Source organism: Humulus lupulus, chromosome 6 (genome assembly GCF_963169125.1).
Source record: "Humulus lupulus chromosome 6, drHumLupu1.1, whole genome shotgun sequence".
Classification (NCBI taxonomy): domain Eukaryota; kingdom Viridiplantae; phylum Streptophyta; class Magnoliopsida; order Rosales; family Cannabaceae; genus Humulus; species Humulus lupulus.
In genome coordinates, this window is record NC_084798.1 from 115479170 (window position 1) to 115505024 (window position 25855).

The following is a 25855-nucleotide window of genomic DNA, read 5'->3' on the forward strand; positions in this document are numbered from 1 at the left end:
ACAGAAGTTATCAAAAAGAATGTAATATTTAAATGGGGTGAAGCACAAGAGGAGGCATTTCAGCTACTTAAATACAAGCTTACTCATGCTCCTTTACTTGCTTTGCCTAACTTTTCTAACACGTTTGTTGAATGTTGAATGTGATGCTTCTGGTATAGGTATTGGCGTTGTTCTTATGCAGGATGGGAGACCGCTTGCATACTTTAGCGAAAAGCTAAGTGGGGCTGCCCTTAATTACCCCACCTATGACAAAGAGTTGTATGCACTAGTGCGAGCTTTAGAAACATGGCAGCACTATTTGTGGGCGAAAGAGTTTGTGATTCGCACAGATCATGAATCCTTGAAACATTTGAAAGGCCAACACAAGCTCAACAAGAGACATGCACGATGGGTTGAGTTCATTGAGACATTTCCTTATGTCATTCAGTATAAGCAAGGTAAGGAGAATGTGGTTGTTGATGCCATTTCTCGCAGGTATGCCTTATCTCTACTCTTGATGCTAAGTTACTTGGTTTTGAACACATTAAGGAGCTTTATCATGTTGACCATGACTTTGGGGAGATTTATGGTGTTTGTGAAAAATCTGCAGAGGGAAAATTTTATAGGCATGAGGGTTTCTTGTTTAGGGAACATAGGTTGTGTGTACCTAATTGTTCTTTAAGAGACTTGTTAGTTCAGGAATCCCACGGGGGAGGGTTGATGGGACATTTTGGAGTTGCTAAGACCCTAGTTATGTTACAAGAGCACTTCTTTTGGCCCCACATGAAACGAGATGTTGAACGAATTTGTGGTAGGTGTGCCACTTGTAGGCAAGCTAAATCGAGAGTTCAACCAAATGGCCTTTACACACACCCCTACCAATTCCTAGTTCACCATGGGTTGATATTTCGATGGATTTTGTGTTGGGTTTACCTAGAAGTAAGCGTGGGAGGGATTCAATCTTTGTGGTGGTAGACCAGTTTTCTAAGATGGCTCATTTTATCCCTTGTCATAAAACTGATGATGCTTCTAACGTTGCAGATTTGTTCTTTAGGGGGATTGTGAGATTACATGGCATGCCTAGGACAATTGTATCGATAGGGATGCTAAATTCTTAAGCTACTTTTGGAAAACATTGTGGGGTAAACTTGGGACAAAACTATTTTTTTCTACTACTTGTCATCCCCAAACCGATGGTCAAACAGAAGTAGTTAATAGAACTCTATCCACCTTGTTGAGGGCTATCATAAGTAAAAATATTAAGACTTGGGAAGATTGTTTACCACATGTTGAGTTTGCTTATAATCGTTCCATGCATTCTGCTACTAAATTTTCACCATTTGAAATTGTTTATGGTTTTAATCCTCTAACTCCTTTGGATTTATCACCTTTACCTGTTTCTGAGCATTTGAATTTAGATGGAAAGAAGAAGGCAGAATTTGTGAAGCAAATCCATGAGAGGGCACGTCTCAACATAGAGAGAAGGACTGAACAGTACATTAAGCAAGCTAACAAGGGTCGTCATAAGCAGGTTTTTGAGCCCGGTGATTGGGTATGGTTACACATGAGGAAAGAACGATTCCCAGCACAAAGACGTTCCAAATTGCTACCTCGAGGAGATGGTCCATTTCAAGTACTTGAAAGGATCAATGACAATGCCTACCGACTCGATTTACCTGGTGAGTATACTGTTAGTGCTACTTTTAATGTTTCTGATTTGAGTCCTTTTGATGCAGGTGATGATTTGAGGTCAAATCCTTCTCAAGAGGGGGGGGGGGGGGGGAATGATGAGAACACCAAGACTAAAGATCCAAGTTAAGTCCCAGTTGGTCCGGTGACGAGGGCACGAGCCAAGAGATTCAAAGAAGAACTTAACAGCCTAGTTCACAGAGTCCTAAAACAAGAGGAGACCGTGGTCAACACTGAAGGAGAACAAAGACTAATCCTACTCATCAAAGTAGACTTAGTTTAGGAGCTTGATGAGTCTTATTGTATTTTGTCATCTTGTATTTTTTATTTAGTCTTTGTTTATTTTATGAAAAGTCAAACACTTGACTTATGTGAGTCCAAGAGTCTTTTTTTTGTAATTTTCGGTTTTCATTAGGAAGACAAAGGGGTTGTCTTTAATTTTTTTTTTTCATTAGGAAGACAAAGGGCTTGTCTTTAATTTTCGGTTTTCATTAGGAAGACAAAGGGCTTGTCTTTAATTTTCGGTTTTCTTTAGGAAGACAAAGGGGCTTGTCTTGATGTAATTTTCGGCTATATTAGGCCTTGTAAACGTTTGGGAAAGTCAGATTTTGATGAAATGAAAATTGAGAGGTTTTCTTCTTGAGTTCTTGAAGAGACTATTCGAACTTATCAAGGGTATTCCTTCTGGCGTTCAATCCGACTTATCAAACGGATTCCCATCCCCGTTTGTGGCGTCTTCCTCATACCAAGGTTCGTGCTTGGCTAAGCATTGGGTCGCGATTCTTCATTCCCATTTCGTGTGTTCTTGGTGGCTGCCATATTTGGTGTCGGGTTTCACCACAATCGTTGGTGTGGTTCGTATCAACTTTTTATTCCTGAATGGTCATAATCCCTGAAAATGTTCTCACAAAATAATTTAAATACAATATTTTACCATAAAGATTAATTCTCATAAATAAGGTACATAATTGTATTCACACTAAATGAGAATTTCACACTAAAAACCAGCTTAATTATGTGATAATTAATTAATGATATGCTGCTGATTTTTCTTAATTTAAAATATTTTGTCTAAAATAAAGTTACCCAATAAGGGTTTTTACAGTTACATAGTCTCCAGTGGCAAACTGGTTTCTTACTTGGTTCCCGGTAGCTAGCCGGAGTTCATAGTCATCGCGGTAGCTAGCTGGAGTGCTTACCTTAGTCATGAGTATGTGAACCCTCTAGGACCACGATCTTGAGTAAACCTTCTAATACTAGTTCAAATTATTAGCTTATAACTAGTTATCTAAATTAGTCATTAACATGTTGTAACAAACATATCATAAGTTGTCTTACTTGCATTCCTTAGCGCTTGCTTGTTGAAATCTTTTATCTAGAAGCGAGCCTTCTTGTTTAGATAACGTTGTAGTGAAACCATACAGTGACTCAGATTAACTATGGCGTTTGATTAATTAATTTGTTGTCTTTAAGTTGAGCGACTATGAATGAACTTAACAAATTTTCAATACTTTAAAAGTATTTGCTCTTAAATCTTAAAACTTAGACTTCCCTTCAATTTATAGGTTTATCACATTATTCATAAAAACATGCCAACAAATAATGGTGCCGAAAATTTGCAAATAAATTCCCAATTGCATAAAGAGACCACTTACTTAAGCCTAAAGAAAACTTTCATCACTGCTTTCTTATTTTCCTTATAAAATAAAAGTGTTAAAATCTCCCGCTTTATTAAAGTTGTAAATAAAAAAGGTCAATTTTCAGTAAATTAAGAAACTCATAAGTTTTATTATCCAAAAAGATTTTATTTCTCAATTAACCAAATGAACAATTTTAGTCCTATCTCACACAAGAGTACTATCTTAAGATTTTTCAATAAAATGTAAAACCTCATTATATTTTAAGACACTTAAATCTTAACCGTTAATCCATAGAAATTTATCTTAAACTTACTTTAAGAAAAAGAAACATGATTTGACTAGTGAATTGACTTAAAGTTTAAAAAAACCAAATATGTCCAAAACATAATTTGATTTGACAACATTTTTAGAAAAAACAAAACTCACCATCTATGGGGTATTTCTTAGTCAACTCTTGCAGGGCATTTAATTAATATGAAAAGAGTCTACATAATTAAAATCATCTAAAAATATTGATCTTAAACTTGTCAAAATGTTGCTCAAACATGCACTCTTCAAGCTGTAATTTTTCACTCCAGCTCGCACATTAATAACAAAAAGTTTATAACTTGACCTAGACATAACGTTTTTTGGTGTTTCAAAATTATAAAATCAAGTACTATTCCTAAATAATGAAATTCTGAAAGTCCTATTTGAAAATTTGAAAATAACCTAGTGTTTGGTCCATTGGAAGCCACTGTAACAACAACATCTTGGCCGCAAAAAGTTTTGAACATCTAAATTAGAAAAAATTTAACTCCAAAACTATAGTGAATTTTAAAAACTGATTCATGGGCTTTATACTCAATATGTTCATAAAATTCAGTAAAAATTTCAGCCAAAAATAATAATTTTTACACACTCAACTAACTGTTCAAAATTTTAAGTTCGGAATTGCCAAACCATAATCCAGCTTGCACTAGATTACCAAAAACTCATAACTTGAGTTATATAAAATGTTTTTCAGTAGTTCAAGATGTTAAAATCATGTAATCTTTCCAAATAACATATTACAAAATCTTTCATTGAATAATTAGGCCGTTTAGGTATGATTTGGCCCTTTGGAAGCCTTTGAAAATTTATGGCAGCAAACACGCATCAACCAATCCTATGGAACTTTGGATTCCAAGCTACCAAACACCACACAAACCTCATGCATGCATCATCAGCCCACCAAATAACCTTATTACAACCCAAATAACTAATTTAACTCACAAAAAAACAATCAAATTGCTAAAGTCATAAAAATATTATGGTAAGAATCAAGATTTTTACCTCTTTATGTTCAAGCCTTTGGGGTGGTTGAGCTCTTAAGGTTTCAGATAACTTGTCAACACTTCACACACTTGAATCCCTTCCCATAAACACTAAGAATAAGATTATAGAGCTAGAAAAAGAAAAGGATAGGGGTGCTTAAAAAGAGTTTTCTCTAGGGTTTACCTCTTTCAAAAATTTCCTTCTAAGCTTGCATGCATGTAGATGATGGTGCTCACACTTGCATCAACCACACATAGGTTTGAGATGATGGATGTGGTGAGTGTTAAAAAAACATGCATAGAGTTTTAGAATCCTTAAAGGTTTGGTCAACATAGGAAGAAGAAGGAAAAGAAAGATGGTAAGAAGAAACAAGAGAACTCACCCTTTTTCTTATCTTTTGGTTCAAGATTTTTGTGAAACATTCAATGGATCTTCTTCAACTTTTAAGGGGATGAGATGAATGGTGTTTCATGAAGTAAAAAACAATTATTAAAACTAGCCAAGAAGAAGAGAAAAAGATATGGGGAAAAAAGACATAGTTAGAGCATTGTTACCTTAGGATTTGTAGAGTTTTTTTTTTCTTCAATGGTGCTCAAACTTCTAGAGAGAGAGAAGGGAGCTTTGAGAGAGATGAGTTTGTGAGTTTGTGCTGAAAGAAATCAGATGGAGTAAGAGAGTGGGAGGGGTACGGTTGGGGTCTTGGATGGTGAGATTGAGTGTTGAAGTTAGCTAAGTTTTCTTTTCCATAAAAAAAAGATGATAACATGGGAAAATAATGATTGCCATTTTCTTGAAATTCTATTAGGCAAGTTTTTCCCACTCAAGTACTCTACATAACCAGCCACACATGCCTCAAAGTGCGCTTAATTTAAATTTTATTAATCCTCAAATAAGCTTGAACATAAGTTCAAAAAGTTATTTAACACAGTGTATAGTTTTGATTAATTTTTCTTAGTGAGAAAAATCAATTTAAAAAAAATGTGACATCACCAAACTTATCATATTTTATTATTAAAATAACCTATAGTTATTATTTTTTTTAAGTTTATGCTCAAACTTAGTTTTGCCGTAATTAGTCCATCAAGAATATTTTATCTGAGATTTTTACTCGATTTGGATTTTTGCCCCGATCCACAACCAAAGGTCTCGGTTTCTAAAAAAATCGCACTTATGACAATATGGCTAGCATTCAAACATCACGAACTTCTTGTAACATAAAATGTTCCCCTGAAATAATACATAATACAGGGAATTAAAATACACGAACTAGGGTTTACCCGGTGCCCTAAATGTGGGGCGTTACAACACCTACAATATATACAAGTTTCATCCTCGAAACTTAGAACAACTGTTGGTATAACTCTCCCATCCGGTCTTTGGCTCCCATGTTGATTCTTCCACCTTGTGGTTATATGATAGCACTTTAACCAAGGGTGTAGTCTTTTTTTGCAACACCTTATCCTTGTGATCTAGAATCCTCACCGGTTTCTCTTCGTAACACAATTTCAGATTCTCCTCAACTATTCGTAACTAAATACATGGCTCGGGTCTTCCACATATTTTCTTAGCATATATACATGGAATACATCATGTACTCAAGCAAACGAACGCAGAGCTCCCTTCAACGGAGCCACCTTCAGGAGCACCTTATCTCCAGCTTCAAATGCCAAGGGTCTTTGGTGTCGGTCCACATATTTGCACTGTCGATCTATGGAGGTCTGCAGCCTCTCCCGAATCTTCTTGATATATTCGGTAACTTTGTCCACTTCCTTTGTACCCAAAAATTTTCTTTCACCGACTTCGTGCCAATGAATAGGGGACCAAAACTTTAACCCATACAGGGCTTCATACGGTGCCTGTTAGGAAACTTATACAAGATCTTTATTTATTATTATGTAGATCTAATATTAAACAAGTTAATATGAGACAACCTAGAACATGTTTCTAAAATTTAATTCAAAGAGAAATAATGATAAGAATACTTACATTATACACAGCGGAATAAATGAGTCATTCCTTCAGTTTCTCTAACCCTTGTATCCTTTCTGTCGCAGAGTATTACCAATAAACTGAATCGATCTTCAATTTTCATCACAACCTTTCAAAGTATCCTTAGAATCACCTAGACTAGAGTGGGAAATTCTTAACACATGAGATAGATACAGAGAGAAGAAAAGAAAAGAAAAGAACAATAAGGCTTAGAAAAGGACTTATGTTTAGAGAGAATCTAAAACCTATTAGAAACTTGTGTCTGTTATCTTGTGACTTGTGTTTTCAACTCTCTCTTAACATTCCTTTTATATACTCATTTAGGTCATTTATTTAATTAAAAAATCAATAAAATAATATCCAATTAACAACCCCAGGTCCAAATTATCATGGGCTTTAGGCCCGTGAAATTTCCCATTTGATTATAAGCTCATCGGACTTAAAATCAATGCCTGTATTATTTTCTATTGATTCAATTAATTAAATAATTATTTAAATCCTTTATCGAATTAATTATTTATAATGTGAACCTTGACTTAAACTTATTTATTAATTCAGATATCAATTTATCTTAATTAATAAATCTTCCCTAATTTCTCTTTTCTTCTCTAATTTACATAACTCTGTGAAACTATCCAAAATTGACCTGGTAAACTTTGATAATTCTAATTGATAATTAAATCAATTAATTGAGACTATCTAGATGATTTTATCTAAGGTACAGTGGGGACCATGGGCCTATGAAATCAAGCTCCAATAAGTTATCATAAATCTAACAAATAAATTTACTAACTTATTAATTCCTCGTGACTCCACTAAAGACTCAGAATTGGACTCTTGAATTCATAGAACACTCTATAAAAAATATTGATACGCTATTAATTATCCATTGTTACAACCATAATTGTCACTCTATCCTCTATAGACGGTCTACAATGAGATGGGACTAAAATACCATTTTACCTGATGAGGACACCAAGACTAAAGATCCAAGTCTAGTTCCAGTTGGTCCGGTGACGAGAGCGCGAGCCAAAAGACTCAGTTTAGGAGCTTGATCAATATTTAGCCTCTTGTAATGAGTCTTATTGTATTTTGTCATCTTGTCTTTTTATTTTTAATCACGTTTTTTATTTAGTCTTTGTTTATTTTGTGAAAAGTCAAACATTTGACTTGTGTGAGTCCAATAGTCCTTTTGTCTTTAATTTTCGGTTTTCATTAGGAAGACAAAGGGTTGTCTTTAATTTTCGGTTTTCATTAGGAAGACAAAGGGGTTGTCTTTAATTTTTGGTTTTCATTAGGAAGACAAAGGGGCTTGTTTGATGTAATTTTTCGGCTATATTAGGCCTTGTAAACATTTGGGAAAGGAGATTTTTGATGAAATGAAAATTGAGAGGTTTTCTTCTTGAGTTCTTGAAGAGACTATTCGAACTTATCAAGGGTATTCCTTGTGGCGTTCAATCCGACTTATCAAACGGATTCCCATCCCCGTTTGTGGCGTCTTCCTCATACCAAGGTTCGTGCTTGGCTAAGCATTGGGTCGCGGTTCTTCATTCCCATTTCGTGTGTTCTTGGTGGCTGCCATATTTGGTGTCGGGTTTCACCACAATCGTTGGTGTGGTTTGTATCCCCTCATGTTTCACTCAATTTCAATGGCTTTTACCCTCAAATAGGCTCACACCTCTGCCTTTTTTCCACTCGTATTCTTCTTTAAGTTCTTTCAAAACTAATCACACAATATCATGGAGGATTCAAGTAGCAAATCAAACCAGAACAAACCAAACGAACATAGAAAAACTGATGAAAAATGATGATTTTTGGATCACTTGTGTGGGGTTTTGGCAAAAAGGCCTCTAGACCATAAGGAACAAGATTAGAATAAAAAATTTTAAGAGAGGTTTCCAGACTTTTTTTTTTTTTTTTTTTTTTTTAAGGTTCGAATCCCTTTGAATTTTTCTGTTTTTTTTTTTCCTCTTGGTCCTCAAACATAGGTACAAGACACAAGAAAAAAAAATCAGACTTGGATTCGAAAACAAAAAAACTCGGATTTCACAAAAGAGCAATAGATTCTCAATGCAAATTCGGATTTTCACAATGAAAAACTAGAGAAACTCACTGCCCATTCAGATTTCACAATAAAACAAGAGAAACTCGATGCCAAATCAGATTTCCCAATAAAACAAATTCGGATTGTACAATAAGAACAAGAGAAAAACTCAATGCCAATTCGGATTGCACAATAAGAACAAGAGAAACTCAACCCCAATTCAGATTTCACAATAAGAACAAGAGAAACCCAAGGTAAAATTCGGATTTCAAAAGCAAAGCAAGAGAAACTCAATGAAAATTCGGATTTCACAATAAGAACTAGAGAAAACCAATGCAAAGTCAGATTCCACAAGTAGAACAAGATAAAACTCAAAGCCCTAATTCACGTTAAGAACCCTAATTCATGATTTCAGAAATGAAAAGAAAACAAAATAGGGGATTACAAAGGAATTGAAACTTTGTGTAGACTAGTTTCGGATTTCAAGGGATTTCACAAAGAAATAATGGAAACTAGGAAATAAGAACACGATTTGAACAAAGAAACAATCTGGAATAAAGAGATTAACTATAATGGTTTCGAGTTTTTAGAAGGAAAACAAGAACAAAGACTAAGAAAATCAAGAACACGAATAGATAGATTTTTTTTTTTTTTTATTTCAGAAACCCTAAAATTGAAATACGAATAGAATAGAAACACAAATGAAAGAATAAAAAAAAGGATAGGCCAAACCGAATGATCCTAAGCTCTGATACCAACTGATACGAACCACGCCAACAAGTGTGACGAAACCCGACACCAAATATGGAACAGCCACCAAGAACATACGAGATTGGAATGGAACCGCGACCCAATGCTTAGCCAAGCACGAACCTTGGTATGAGGAAGACGCCACAAACGGGGATGGAATCCGTTTGATAAGTCAGGATGAACGCCACAAGGAATCTCCTTGATAAGTTCAAAAGTTTCTTCAAGAACTCAAGAAGAAATAAACTCACAATTTCATTCAACATAATCTGATTTTTCCAAATGTTTTCAAGGCCTTATATAGCCGAAGAATACATCAAGACAAGCCCCTTTGTCTTCCTAAAAACCGAAAAATAAAGACAACCTTTTGTCTTCCTAATGAAAACCGACAAAAGACAACCCTTTGTCTTCCTAATGAAAACTGAAATTTAAAGACAACCCTTTGTCTTCCTAATGAAAACCGAATATTAAGGACAAAAGGACTCTTGGACTCACACAAGTCAAGTGTTTGACTTTTCACAAAAATAAACAAAGACTAAATAAAAAATACAAGATGACAAAATACAATAAGACTCATCAAGCTCCTAAACTGAGTATTTTGGCTCGCGCCCTCGTCACCAGACCAACTGGAACTAGACTTGGATCTTTAGTCTTGGTGTCCTCATCATAGGATGTCGGCAGGTAACCATAGGAGGTATGGTCGGGATAGAGAAGCTAGGAACCAGGTAGATAATTATTTAGGAAATTTCAAGATGAGAATTCCAGCATTTCAGGGGAAGAGTGATCCTGAAGCATACCTTGAGTGGGAGAAGAAGATGGAGTTGGTTTTTGATTGTCACAACTACTCTGACATGAAGAAGGTAAAACTAGCTGCCATTGAATTTACTGATTATGCTATTGTTTGGTGGGATCAGCTGTGCATCAACAGGAGGCGAAATGGAGATCGTGCCATTGACACTTGGGGAGGCTATGAAGAGGGTGATGAGACGACGGTTTGTACCACCTCATTATTATCGAGATTTGTACCTTAAGTTGCAAGGTCTTCGTCAGGGATACCAAAGTGTTGATGAGTATTACAAAGAGATGGAGATGGCTATGATTAGAGCCAATGTTGAAGAGGATCGGGAGGCAACCATGGCAAGGTTTTTGAATGGGTTGAACCGAGAGATTGCTAATCCAATTGAGCTACACCATTATGTGGAATTGGAAGATTTGGTGCATATGGCAATCAAAGTTGAGAGGCAGCTCAAGAGGGGTAGTACAAGTTCAAAACCAAGACCGAGCCCACACAATTCAAGTGCAACACCTTGGCGGTCGAACTATCCAAAGAAGGAAGAAGACCAACCTACTTCATCCTTTACACAAAAACCAGCCACGACCCCTCAAGGTAAAACAGCCCCTACTTCGTCCCATTCTAGTGAGATAAAATGTTTCAAATGTCAGGGGCGAGGACACATAGCTAGCCAATGTCCAAACAAGCGAGTTATGGTAATTCGGGATAATGGGGAGATAGATTCCGAAGAGGAAGATGATCTTGATGACATGCCACCATTGGAGGACGCTTCTATGGGTGGTGAGGAGTTTGGGGCAGAATCTGGTGAGATGCTTGCACTAGTCACACGACGAGCCTTGAATTTGCAAGCAAAAGAAGAGGAAGAAGAGGTGCAGCGGGAGAACATCTTTAACACTCGTTGTCATGTGAAAGACAAGGTATGCAGTGTTATTATTGATGGTGGTAGTTGCACTAACGTTGCTAGTTCTTCCATGGTTGAAAAGCTAGGGCTCCCAACGCTTAAACATCCTTGTCCATACAAGTTGCAGTGGTTGAATGATAGTGGTGAAGTGAGGGTTACAAAACAGGTGCTGGTATCATTTCGAATTGGCAAGTATGAGGATGAGGTATTGTGCGATGTGGTTCCCATGCAAGCTGGACACCTCCTTCTAGGAAGGCCTTGGCTATTTGATCGGCGAGTCCAGCATGATGGCTTCACCAACAAGTACTCATTCACGTTCCATCAATGAACAATCACTCTATCTCCATTGACGCCAAAGCAAGTATATGAAGACCAAGTGAGGTTGCAAAAATTGAGTGATAAAAAAAAATTGAGTGAGCAAAAGAAGGAGAGTGAAAAGATGAATGAGAGTGAGAAAAAAGAGAGACAAAGAGAGAAAAGGGTCGAATCAAGTGAGAGAGAAAAGAAAGAGAAGAGTTCGATCAATGAGGGAAAATTAGAGAGAAAACAAAATAATTTTTATGCAAAAAAAAGTGAGGTTAAGGAGGCTCTTTTAAACACTAACCAACTTGATGCTAACAAAGGTCGTCACAAGCAGGTTTTTGACCCCGGTGATTGGGTATGGGTACACATGAGGAAAGAGCGATTCCCAGCACATAGACGTTCCAAATTGCTACCTCGAGGAGATGGTCCGTTTCAAGTGCTAGAAAGGATCAATGACAATGCCTACAGACTCGATTTACCAGGTGAGTATACTGTTAGTGCTACTTTTTATGTTTCTGATTTGAGTCCTTTTGATGCAGGTGATGATTTGAGGTCAAATCCTTCTCAAGAGGGGGGGAATGATGAGGACACCAAGACTAAAGATCCAAGTCTAGTTCCAGTTGGTCCGGTGACGAGAGCGCGAGCCAAAAGACTCAGTTTAGGAGCTTGATCAATATTTAGCCTCTTGTAATGAGTCTTATTGTATTTTGTCATCTTGTCTTTTTATTTTTAATCACGTTTTTTATTTAGTCTTTGTTTATTTTGTGAAAAGTCAAACATTTGACTTGTGTGAGTCCAATAGTCCTTTTGTCTTTAATTTTCGGTTTTCATTAGGAAGACAAAGGGTTGTCTTTAATTTTCGGTTTTCATTAGGAAGACAAAGGGGTTGTCTTTAATTTTTGGTTTTCATTAGGAAGACAAAGGGGCTTGTTTGATGTAATTTTTCGGCTATATTAGGCCTTGTAAACATTTGGGAAAGGAGATTTTTGATGAAATGAAAATTGAGAGGTTTTCTTCTTGAGTTCTTGAAGAGACTATTCGAACTTATCAAGGGTATTCCTTGTGGCGTTCAATCCGACTTATCAAACGGATTCCCATCCCCGTTTGTGGCGTCTTCCTCATACCAAGGTTTGTGCTTGGCTAAGCATTGGGTCGCGGTTCTTCATTCCCATTTCGTGTGTTCTTGGTGGCTGCCATATTTGGTGTCGGGTTTCACCACAATCGTTGGTGTGGTTCGTATCATTACCCCTCATTGTATTTTATCCTTAAAACACTTAGTTCCTTGTAAATGATATTTCAGTAAACAAATATTAATTACTGAAATGAGATCTCTATCATTTAGCACCTTGAACCAAACTAAAAGGAAACCATCATTTCACTTCTTCATCAGAAGCTATAGATGTTCATATGTATGATTAACACTCCCACCGTAACGACCCAAAATTACTAATGAGGCTTAAGGGTCTTGATTAGTGTGCCAGGAGGGCATAATTGGTTTATGTGTGATTTAAATGATTAAATGCATGACTATGTGATAAGCATGCTTATATGATTATATGGATATATGAGAAGCATGATTATGAGTATTAGTATGCATGTAGGCCCTGTTTAGATTATAAGGGCATATTTGTAATTTATGCCCGTTGAGGGCATAAACATGATTATCTGTGATAAATTGTTGAGACCACATTATTATGTGGATATATTTGCAGCTTATGACTCGAGGAGATCCTAGAGAGAGGTTTAGTGTAGTCACAGCAGAGATTTATACCCAGCTCGGGAGAGCCTGGGGGTATTTTTGGGAACTTGGGAAATATATTACAGACTATTTGACATTGAGGAAAGTAATTGGTGATTTGTTAAGTGTCAATGTTTAAGAGGTAATTATTAGGGACACTCGACGAATTATCGGGAATTGGGAACAAATGACCAAAATTCCATTAGAGTGTTTAAAGGCTTAGGATTTAAGTGGGAGGGCGAAATGGTCATTTGGTGGTTAAAAGAGGATAAGAGTCATTTCTGCCTTTATAGACTTAGTGGAATTTTTAGAAAGTAGTAGAGGCTGAAGGAAGGAAAAGGAAGATTATGTGATAAACCAATTAATCATTAAAATCACACATAAAACCAATTATGTCCTCCCAGCACACTAATCAAGGTCCTTAAGCCTTATTAGTAAATTTTGGGTCGTTACAACTATCCCCTCCTAATGAGAATTTCATCCTCGAAATTTACCTGTATAACTCGGGATACTCATCCCGCATCGCTAACTCAAACTCCCAGGTGGCCTCCTCAACCCTACTATTCCTCCATAATACTTTAACCAGAGGAATCGTCTTATTCTATAGGACTTTATCCTTCCGATCCAAAATCTGAACCGGTCGCTCCTCATAGGATAAATCTGTCTGCAATTCCAAGTCTTCATACTTCAGCACATGTGTCGTATCGGAGACGTACTTCCGGAGCATAGAAACATGGAATACGTCATGAAATCCTGACAATGACGGTGGCAAAGTTAGCCTGTAAGCCACCTGTCCGATCCTCTCTAGGATCTCAAAAGGTCCAATGAATCTAGGGCTCAGCTTGCCCTTCTTCCCATATCTCCTCACCCCTCGCAGTGGTGAAACCCACAGAAACATGTGGTCCCCAACCTAGAACTCCACGTCTCTACACTTGGGATTAGCGTAGCTTTTCTGTCTGCTCTGTGAGGCGAGCATCCTAGCTCTGATCTTACCAATAACTTCATTTATCTTCTGAACCATGTCCGGTCCCAAATACTTCCTCCCACCCATCTCATCCCAATGAATGGGTGATCAACATCTCCTCCCATATAACATCTCATAGGGAGCCACTCAAATCGTTGATTGGTAACTATTGTTGTATGAAAACTCAATCACCAGAAGATACTTCCTCCACGATCCCTCAAAATCGATCACGCACACTCGAAGCATATCCTCCAACACCTGAATCGTCCTCTCAGACTGTCCATCAGTCTGAGGATGAAAATCTGTGCTGAACTTCAACTAAGTTCCCATAGCCTTCTGTAAACTACCTCAAAACTTGGAGGTAAAGATAGGATCCCGATTTGACACTATAGACTTAGGAACCCCGTGGAGACGTACGATCTCCCTCACATATAACTCTGCATACTGATCCACTGTATATGTCATCTTCACTGGAAGAAAATGAGCTGACTTGGTGTATCTGTCCACTATCACCCATACCGAGTCATGAAGCCCTACAATCCTGGGTAAACCTCCCACAAAGTCCATAGTAACATCCTCCCATTTCCACTCGGGAATACCCAAAGGCTGAAGCAACTCTGCTTGTTGCTGATGCTCAGCCTTCACCTGCTGATAGGTTAAACATCTAGCCACGTACTCCACCACATCCTTCTTCATCCCGAGCCACCAATATAACGTCCATATATCCATATACATCTTCGTTGTACCCGGATGAAGTGAGTACGGTGTAGTATGCGACTCATCCAGTATCTCTCGTCTCATTCCCACATCAGCTGGGACACAAATCTGCCCCTGATACTGTAACAAACCAACCTCAGAAATAAAATAGTCCTTAGCTACTCCCGCTAAGACATTCTCTCTAACCTCCTGTAACTGAGCGTCTACCAACTGACCTTCCTTAATCCGCTCTAGTAGGGTCGACTGCAGAGTGATGTTGGCCAACCGGCCCACCACTAATTCTATCCTTGCTCTGGCCATCTCATCTGCTAACACTCTCAAAATCTGGGTGGAACTATATAACTGACCTGGGCCCCTCCGGCTCAACGCATCCACCACTATAATAACCCAACTACTCTAGACTTTTAGACCATTAACGAAAACTATACATAAACACTAATTCTTAATAACACTTACAAGTGATAAGATCATAACTTTATTAAAACTTTGAAAAAAAACAAAGGTCAAACTTACATAAAATTTAAGTTAGGATATGGGATCCCATTGTTTTAAAACCAAAACATGACATAATGATAATTAAAAAGAGATTACATAATAAAATGCGGAAAAATACATATAAAAACCATAAGAACAAAAACTACATCCTCGAATCGAAACTTTCGGCTCTTTGAATCCATTCCGCCTCAATACACATTCCCCAAGCTGCCAAGAACCTTACCCGCCACTAAAACTATTTTCCTGCACATATAAACAAAAAGGAGTGAGCCTAATGCCCAGCAAGGAAAATCTAACATATAGCCATATACATAAAAATTCATAATGCAACATAAAACATACTATAACACTTATGTCACATACATACTATATTACTTGGGGTCCCATAAACTAAGCAAGTCATATGCCCATTAGATTAGTGGGGTCTTGCTAGCTAAGCAAGTCATATGCCCATAATCTATTTGGGGCTTGTTAGTCATATAGGTCATATGCCCAAGTCTACAATTATACTTAACATAACATATTACATAACATAAAATCATAAGATAACATATAAAATCATATAGCACATAAATCCTATCCTATTTTCCTTACCAAAATAACCGGGATATGGGAACTGATTTGGGACCTCGGAACACTCCTAAAAACCATTTATAATATGGTGAGTATATTGAAGAATAGGGATGAAAGTGAAAAAGGGACTATGCTATCAAAATATACTTACCAAAAACCTTGTGCTTAAGAACTTGGATTTCCTAACCAAGAATACGAATAAGGTTAGAATGAGTAGAAGACTATGCGAATTTTTAAAGAACATAATACAGAAATGGACTAGAGCTTGGAAATACCTTGAAGACTTATATGACCAATCTAAACCTTGAACCGAAATGTGAATAAACCTTACTTCCCCAAGTGTTTGATAAGCTTATAGTGATCAAGCTTATAATTCCCAACCCAAGTGTTTACACTCTCACACTCACCTAGCAACTTGCAGCTTCTGAATTTAGAGTAATAGATGAATAAATGGCTGGGTACTAGGTCCTATTTATAGAGTTTAGGAATGAAAAGATCTTCATTTAACTTGAATAAAAATAATGGCTTTTTAAGTGAAAATAATTTGAATTATCGTTCAGCAGAGGTTGAAGACTCGTTCAAAAAGATGCTGGACTTATCAAGAGGTTGAAGGTTTGAATGGAGAACATTTTTGAAAACTTTCAAAATATGCTGAGAGTGGAGATATATTGCCCCCTGTAGGCGATATATCGCCTGGGCCAGTATGCCCGAGGCAATCGTGCAACGTTTCGTGTTTTTCGTATCTTCGTGCTGCGATATATCGCCCCCTATAGCTGTGATATATCGGCATACGCTGATTATTTAAACACGAAATTACACATTTGTTAGCTTAATTTAAATTGAGTAAACAGCCTTGACTAAGCCCTCTAACGTTTTCAAAGCTGCTGACTGACCTTAGAGTATTCAAATTTTAACCTTAATAAATTTAATCCTCAAAATACTTAATCATTAATAAACCCATACATAACATGTGATATTATCTAATTGGTTCTTATCTAAACCTTATAGTATAATAAATATTATCCTCAATATCAGTCATATTAATCAAACCTTAGGTTAAAATTAATATTCCTAAACTATAGGTTAAACTTAGAAAATCTACAAGTACTACTATGAGTGTCCAAATAAATCCCGGTCTGAACCAAAAATCCACAATCATAAAGATAATACTATTATTACAATTATACTACTATCTAACTAGCTAACTAAGTAAAGTTCTTGGACACTACAATTCTCCCCTACTAAAAAGCATTTCGTCCTCGAAATTTACTTACCAAATAACTCCGGATACCGGCCTTGCATGTCCTCCTCCAACTCCCACGTTGCCTCTCGTTCAGAACTATTACTCCATAGGACTTTGACTATAGGAAAGCTCTTGGACCGTAATTGCTTCATCCCCCCCCCTATTCAGGATGCTAACCGGTCGTTCCTCGTAACTTAAGTCTTTCTGGAGTGCTATCGTATCGTACTTGAGGACGTGAGATGGGTCTGACACATACTTGCATAGCATCGAGATGTGGAACACGTTGTGACTATCTGCTAGTGCTGGCGGTAGGGCTAGTCTATACACAACTGCTCCCACTTTGTCCAATATCTCAAAAGGACCTATGAATCAGGGACTAAGCTTGCCTTTCTTCCCAAACCGCTTTACACCTTTCATAGGAGATATCTTCAAGAAGACTTGATCTCCAACTTGGAATTCCACATCGCGTCGCTTGGCATCCGCATAGCTTTTCTGTCGGCTTTGAGCAGCAAGCATACACTGCCTAATAAGCGCTACTGCTTCTTGAGCTTGTCTAACAGCTTCGGGGCCTAGAATCTGCCTTTCTCCTACCTCGTCCCAGTGCAACGGTGATCGGCACCTTCTTCCATATAGCAACTCATAAGGTGCCATCCCGATCATTGACTGGTAGCTGTTGTCGTAGGAGAACTCTATCAACGGTAAGTACTTATTCCATGATCCTCCGAAATCAAGTACACACGCGCGTAGCATATCCTCTAAAATATGAATCCTACGCTCGGACTGCCCATCTGTCTGAGGATGAAAAGCTGTACTAAGGCTTAACTTAGTACCCATAGCTTGCTATAAACTTCCCCAAAATCTTGACGTAAACACCGATCCTCTATCCGACACTATCGTCTTGGGGATTCCATGCAACCGTACAATCTCTTGTATATAGATGTCTGCATATTGGTCTGCCGTGTATGAAGTCTTAACAGGCAGAAAATGAGCCGACTTGGTTAGTCTATCTATTACTATCCAAGCGGAATCATGCTGCTTATTTGTCTTTGGCAGACCCGTCACAAAGTCCATAGCTATATCATCCCACTTCCATTCTGGTACGCTAAGCGGTTGCAATAAGCCTGCAGGCCGCTGATGTTCTGCTTTCACTTGCTGGCATATAAGACACTTAGATACAAACTCTGCTATGTCCTTCTTCATCCCTGGCCACCAATATACTGCCTTAACATCATGAGTCATCTTGGTAGACCCTGGGTGAACTGAGTATGGGGTGTTGTGCGCTTCTTCCAGAATCGTCTTCTTAATACTTTGATCATTTGGCACTCATACCCGATCCTTATATCTCAATAAACCTTGGCTAGATATTGAGAAATCTGTAGCCTTGCCTTCTCTGACTGCATCCATATGTACTGCTAGGTGTCGTCATGTCCCTGACCAATTCGTATATCCTCTAACAGATTTGACTGGATAGACAAGTTAGCCAGCTTGCCTACAACTACTTCTATTTCGGCACTGATCAGCTCCTGCTATAGCGGCTTTTCTATTCCAGATAAAGCTGCTAAATTTCCATAACTTTTCCTACTAAGCGCATCGGCAACTACGTTCGCCTTTCCTGGGTGGTATAGGATTTCGCAGTCGTAATCCTTTACTAACTCCAACCACCTGCCCTGCCTCATGTTGAGCTCCTTCTGAGTAAAGAAATACTTTAAACTCTTGTGGTTCATATAAATCTCGCACCGTTCTCCGTAAAGATAATGGCGCCAGATTTTTAATGCAAAGACCACCGCTGCCAACTCCATATCGTGAGTTGGATAGCGTTGCTCGTACTCCTTCAATTGTCGTGAGGCATAGGCTATCACCTTGTCATTTTGCATCAGCACGCAACCCAATCCTTGCTTTGATGCATCGCAGTAGACTACGAACTTATCGTTGGGTGTCGGTACACTGAGTACTGGTGCTGAGCAAAGCTTATCCTTAAGCAACTAGAAGCTTTCTTCACACTTATCATTCCAGTTAAATCTTTGTTGTTTCCAAGTCAGGTTGGTGAGCGGAGTGGCTATCTTTGAAAAGCCCTCTACAAACTTCCTATAATAACCTGCTAACCCTAGAAAGCTTCTTACTTCATATGCGTTCTTGGTCTGGGCCAATCCTTCACGGCCTCTACCTTTGATGGGTCTACTGCAACTCTGTCTTTCGATATAATGTGCCCGAGGAACGCCACTTGCGAAAGCCAAAATTCACATTTCTTGAACTTGGCGTAGAGTTGATGCTCCTTCAATTGCATCAAGATCAACCTCAAATGTCCCTCGTGCTCTACTTCATCCTTGGAGTATACTAAGATATCATCGATGAATACAACAACAAATTTATCTAGGTAATCCTTGAAGACCCTATTCATTAAATCCATAAACGCGGCTAGTGCATTAGTAAGACCAAAGGACATAACCAAGAACTCGTAATGTCCATAACGAGTCCTAAAGGCTGTCTTAGGAATATCTTCTCCTTTTACTTTGAGCTGATAATACCCGGATCGTAAATCGATCTTTGAAAATACAGTCGCGCCTCGAAGTTGATCAAACAAGTCGTCGATCCGAGGTAGCGGGTATTTGTTCTTAATCGTTACCTTGTTCAGCTCGCGATAGTCTATACACATCCGCATACTACCGTCCTTCTTCTTCACGAATAGTACCGGAGCTCCCCATGGTTAATGGCTTGGCCTAATAAAACCCAAGTCTAGGAGTTCTTGTAGCTGCGTCTTTAACTCCTTGAGTTCTGTAGGTGCCATCCGGTATGGTGCCTTAGAGAAAGGCTCGGTGCCCAGTACTAATTCTATCGTGAAGTCTATTTCCCGAGTTGGCGGCAATCCTGGCAAGTCATCGGGAAATACCTCTAGAAATTCTTGTATAATACGGACGTCTCCAATCTTAAGTGGTGTCTCTTTTTCCACGTTTGTGACGCTGGCTAAGAATGCTTGACATCCTTTCTCCATCATTCTTTGAGCTTTGAGAGATGATACTAACGGGGTGTGTAATCCTGAAGCTTGTCCCATGAAGCATAATCTCTGGCCGTCAGGAGTCTCGAACATCACCTTCTTGCGTTTGCAGTCGATGGTTGCGCCATGCCGTGCTAGCCAATCCATGCCTAGTATTACGTCGAAGTCCTTGATCACTAGCTCTATCAGGTCTCCTTCTAGTTCTATGTCCTCAATCTTGATCGGTACGCCTCGTACTATCCGTGATGATAGAACTACTTTGCCCAAAGGCAACTCGATTACAAACCTAGTTCTAAATCTTTCACAAGGTTTGTCTAGTCTTTCTATCATTCCTAACGAGATATACGAATGAGTGGCTCCTGAATCAAACAATACAGAGCATAAGTTATTGAGGATAGAAACCTGACTCTGTGACCACCTTATTGCTAGCATCAGCCTCTCCTTGGGTTAAAGCAAAAACCCTAGGAGGAACCATCTTGTCGTCCTTCTTCCCTTCTGGCTTTCGCTGAGGACAATCTCTTTTACGATGCCCTTCCTGACCACAGTTAAAACATTCCTTGGTGTTTGCGCGACATTCTCCAGGATGCTTCTTCTGACACTTAGCACATGGCGGGTATTCCACGTAGCCCGGCCTATTTCCCCCATTATTTGTTCGTGCCCTTTTATCGTTGTCAGATTGCTTGTTGTCAGGATGCCTTCTCTTCTGACTATTACCGTTGTTGCCTGACTGATTGTTGCCATTATAGTTGCTGTTCCGACTGGTCTGAGGTTGACTCTGCTGTCTAGGTTCAGGCTTACCGGCTTCCTCTTTACTTACATTAGCCTGCAACCTTTCTACTTCTATTGCTGTCTCAAGAACGTCGGCATATGTAGTATTTCCTGGGTTTGCTAACTTAACCCCCATCTCGATTTTCGGTCGAAGTCCCCTAACAAATTTGTTCACCCTCAGAAAATCGGTTGGAACCATCTCAGATGCGAATTTAGCTAAGCAGTCGAACTGACGCGCATACTCTGCCACCGATAAATTTCCTTGCTTCAAATTGGCAAACTCCTCAACTCTGGAAGCGAATACAGCTGAATTGTAGTACTTTTTGTGGAACAGCTCCACAAATCGAGTCCATGTCATGGTGGCAACATCATGCGATTGCTGGACCAAGTCCCACCATATCCTGGCATCCTTCTTGAGCAATGACGAGACGCAGGATATGCGGTCCGCATTACTGAGATTCATGTGCGTCAAAATCGGCTCCACGTTCCTTAGCCACTCTTCTGCCTCAAAGGGGTCTGTAGTCCCTTCGAAGTTTGGAGCGTGCTGTTTCCGGAACCTCTCATACACTGACTCGATATTCGGTATTGGATATGGCGCGTAGTTCGCCACTGGCCATCCCCCATATGGACCAAGTTGTTGGGGTGCTGGGGCCATTTGTTGTGGCTGTGGCTGCGGCGGAGGCTGAGGTTGAGTCTGCGCCTGTTGACGTTGTTGCTGCAAAAGTTCCTCGACTTGTTGTCGCAGTCTGGCGATCTCCGCAGTGTTGTCAGCTGGCGATAACCAATAATTCAACTCCAGATACTCATCAAATCATACACAATAATCAATAATAGAACACATGCCAAGCAATAACTAGGGTTAATGCCCGCAGGCCGTACCCTCTATTTAATTCACTGTCTTTGGCTCGCTTAGGCCAATCCCAGTGACATACCCACTGACTCCGGCCAGCTTAACCGAGCTCAGTGATTAATAAGCTGTCTGATACGAACCACGCCAACAAGTGTGACAAAACCCGACACCAAATATGGAACAGCCACCAAGAACACACGAGATTGGAATGGAACCGCGACCCAATGCTTAGCCAAGCACGAACCTTGGTATGAGGAAGACGCCACAAACGGGGATGGAATCCGTTTGATAAGTCAGGATGAACGCCACAAGGAATCTCCTGATAAGTTCAAAAGTTTCTTCAAGAACTCAAGAAGAAATAAACTCACAATTTCTTTCAACATAATCTGATTTTTCACATTGTTTTGGCAGTCCTTATAAGGACGAAAATTACATGAAAACAAGACCCTTGGTCTTCCTAATGAAACCGAAAAATTAAGGACAGCCCCTTTGTCTTCCTAATGAAAACCGAAATTAAAGACAAGCCTTTTGTCTTCCTCATGAAAACCGAAAATTAAAGACAAAAGGACTATTGGACTCACCAAGTCAAATGTTTGACTTATCACAAAATAAACAAAGACTAAAAAAAACGTGACTAAAAATAAAAAGACTCATTAAGCTCCTAAACTCAGTCAACTTTGATGAGTAAGACAAGTCTTTGTTCTCCTTCAATGTTGACCACGGTCTCCTCTTGTTTTAGGACTTTGTGGACTAGGCTGTTAAGTTCTTCCTTGAATCTCTTGGCTCGTGCCCTCGTCACTGGACCAACTGGAACTTGACTTGATACTTGGGTCTTGGTGTCCTCATCACTGTCCTCGGATACCAGTGTCCAAGCTGCGCCATGTGCGCAAATGTTGATTTCGGCACCCTTAGGCCGCTTATCACATGTCCCAGTGGCATAATACCACCTCCTGACATTCATATAATTATAGGGCACTCTTAGTCCCAACATATTCTCACAACAACACAAACAAATATAGGGAACACTTAGTCCCAACATATTCTCACAGCAATACAGACAAATATAGGGAACACTTAGTCCCAACCTATCCACCTACATAGGTGCAATTTTCTTACCTTGATTCCAAGTGCTTTAATTAGAAAGGACGACCCCCGAGTACGATCCACCTCCCGAGCCCTAGCTTATCACCTAGTCACAACCAAGATAATGGATTCCATTAATATTCAAATATAGGTTTTCGTATACAAAACTAGCTTCCGGGAAATCGAATCCCACCAAGCACGGTGGTGAGATTGATCTCGAGCACCCTACGCTCTATCCCCATACATTAAAACCTTGAACATTCAAGTATGCGTCTAAGGGCTGCGGTCCCCAAAGCTTAGTCGCGGCCCTGCCCTTAAAACAGAACAAAGGCCCTCCCTGAAGGAAGACACGCACCGCGGCCCTTGCCTTGGGCGTCGCGGCGCTCCCCCTTGGCCGAGCCTTCCTGGCTCATCTTCATCCTAGGGCCGCAGCGCTCTAGAACAGAGCCACGACCCTTCCCTCCGAGCCCAAAATTTCCACCATTTCCAACCTTCAATCCTTACCCAAAATCATCCCAAAGCTCCCTATTTCAATATCAATCATTCCCAACACTTTTAAGACAACTTTAACATCATAATTCAACAGGAAACCCAATCTAAATCTCATTGCAATCCATGTTTCAATCTCTGAAACTCAAGAACATCAAACACCAAAACCAACCATACAAAACTCAAACTTAAACTCCTAAATCATAAATAAAAGTTTACCTCTTCAGCTGAACCCCTTCTCTAAGCAGAATCCCAGCTAGTTCCCAAGTTTCTAGCTTCAATTCAACCTTAAACACCAAAATTATAATTATTTTACTACTCAGAAAACTCAGAGCTTCTAACCCCAAAAACACAGTTTGATTCTCACCTTGACTTTGATTAAAATGTTTCTTGGATAATCCTTGAGCTAAGCTTTTAGATCTCCACTGAAACCCTTTGAAATCCCAGCCCAAATCCTCCAAGTTACCTCTGTTTTCCTTGTGGTTTTTCCTAGTTCCCTTAAGAGAGAAGAGGGAGAGAAAATGAGAGTCGGTCTAATCTTCCTTTCACTAGCTTCTGTCTTAACCAAGTCTATCTTTTATCCCGTTAAGTCAATCCTGAGCCTCGGGGTGCCGGAAACGTCCTCGAGGGCAAAATGGTCAAATTCCCCAACATTCCCACCTAGACTTCCTAACCTCAAATATATCTCCATATATTTATTTTCACAACCTATTAGTCTAAATAACTACCCGATACCTATAATATCCCTGACTTATCCAAAGTCAACTATCAAGCCCCGTTGTAACTTTCCCGCTACTTGCTCCCTAGGATCGCCTCGTGCCGATAGCTACAAATGCACACACATGTACACGCATATATACATTTATCTATCTATCCACATAATAATGTGGTCTCAACAATTTATCACGCACATTCACATTTATGCCCTAACGGGACAAAATTACGATTAAGCCCTTACCAGCCAAATAGGGCCTTCCTGCTTATCCAGTAACCATATCCATATTTTCTTGCCATTAATTCTCTTAACCTCCAATTATGCCCTCCCGGCATACTAATCAAGGCCCTTAAGCCTTATTAGTAATTTTGGGTCGTTACAACTATCCCCTCCTTATAATAATTTCGTCCTCGAAATTTACTTGAACACATCAGACTGTATACCCCATACCCCTGGCTATAATAATTTTCCCAAGGTCCGACGCCTCTACTCTTAATTTTCACTGATACCCATACGTGAGTACAATCTTGTTCCACAAGATCTTCTCTGATAGCTATATTCTCTTTTACTTTTACTTGCACACCAGATCTGCTGAAACTTCAGAGTCTGCCAATTCACAACGATTACTTCATTGATTTATTCTCAATGCCAGAAATACCTATGAGTCATCACCCTTACCAAGGTGAGACCAGCTTATAAGCCCTCGGCCCAATCCTTAGTACGACCTAGAATCCCTGTCGAATCGAAAGTCAGAACTACTTTTCCTCCAAACTATCATACTCTTTCTTGCTACATAGCTTGGAGAGATATAAATCTCTCATCCTGGAACTCTGTACCTCAAAGTTAACAACTTGCAGGTTCTTATATCTTTTCAAGAATTACGCTATCCTTAGCGTCTCAAGTGCTCACACACTTAGCACCTAATCCTTTAACATAAATGTTAAGCCCTCAGATTGCTATCCTATTTGCAATCAATCGGTAATTCCAGATTCCCACTCTGTTTCCTTCGCTCTCTGGTCCCTTTCCACAGCTTAGAAGCTATAGAGTCTCAACTCAACATTACCAATGCTCTACTTCATTACCAATTTGTACAAACCAAATTATGCTAACTCATTCAGCTGAGTTACAACTTCTTCTCTATTCAATCTCCTCATTTACAATTCAATATGGTCCATTTCTATAATCCACCTCCTTATCAATTTATCTCTTAATGTCTAAGTACACAGAATTTTGTCCCCAATCCAATCGTTCTGGTACGACATACCTTAGGGAATGAAATGATATCAGTTTAAGATTCTCTCCTGCTCGCCAAATTCTCACTGGATCACTCATCCAATACTGGTACCCTAACACGTAATACCTTGAGAGGGTTCCTCCCTGTTCCCATAAAACCATCACTCTAGATTCCATTATCCAAAGAATACGTATTTGTTCATCACCACACACTAATACTATACCCATCTTAGTCGTTACCTTGCCCATTCCATTGTAATTTGTGGTGGCCTTTTTAACTGACACATACCTTTCAAGTAGGAGATCCACCTCCAACTGAATCCCCTCCTCGCACAATCGAGAACTTCTAACACCAACCATCCATCTCCTATGTTCCATTGAATTTTAGTCTCAAGATTATCTTTCCTTACCGATGACCAAACACTCAAGTACCTTACACTATGCATAAACTGTCAATTTAATGTTCCGTGTGTATCCACCATGTTCCCATTCTTTTACCTCCCACGAGGCTCGATCCATCCTTGCGTCAGTCTGAGCCTGGGTGTACCCTAACCCGAGGTGTACCCTCACAGTCTTATATCCTTATCAGAAATTTGCTTCTTTATGCTACTCTT

At 39.2% G+C, this 25855-nt stretch overlaps 1 pseudogene; it reads right to left on the bottom strand.

Moving 5' to 3' along the window:
* Window positions 1-25619, bottom strand: part of LOC133785399 (uncharacterized) — a 73968-nt pseudogene extending 48349 nt beyond the window's left edge.
* Window positions 25620-25855: the final 236 nt, after the last annotated feature.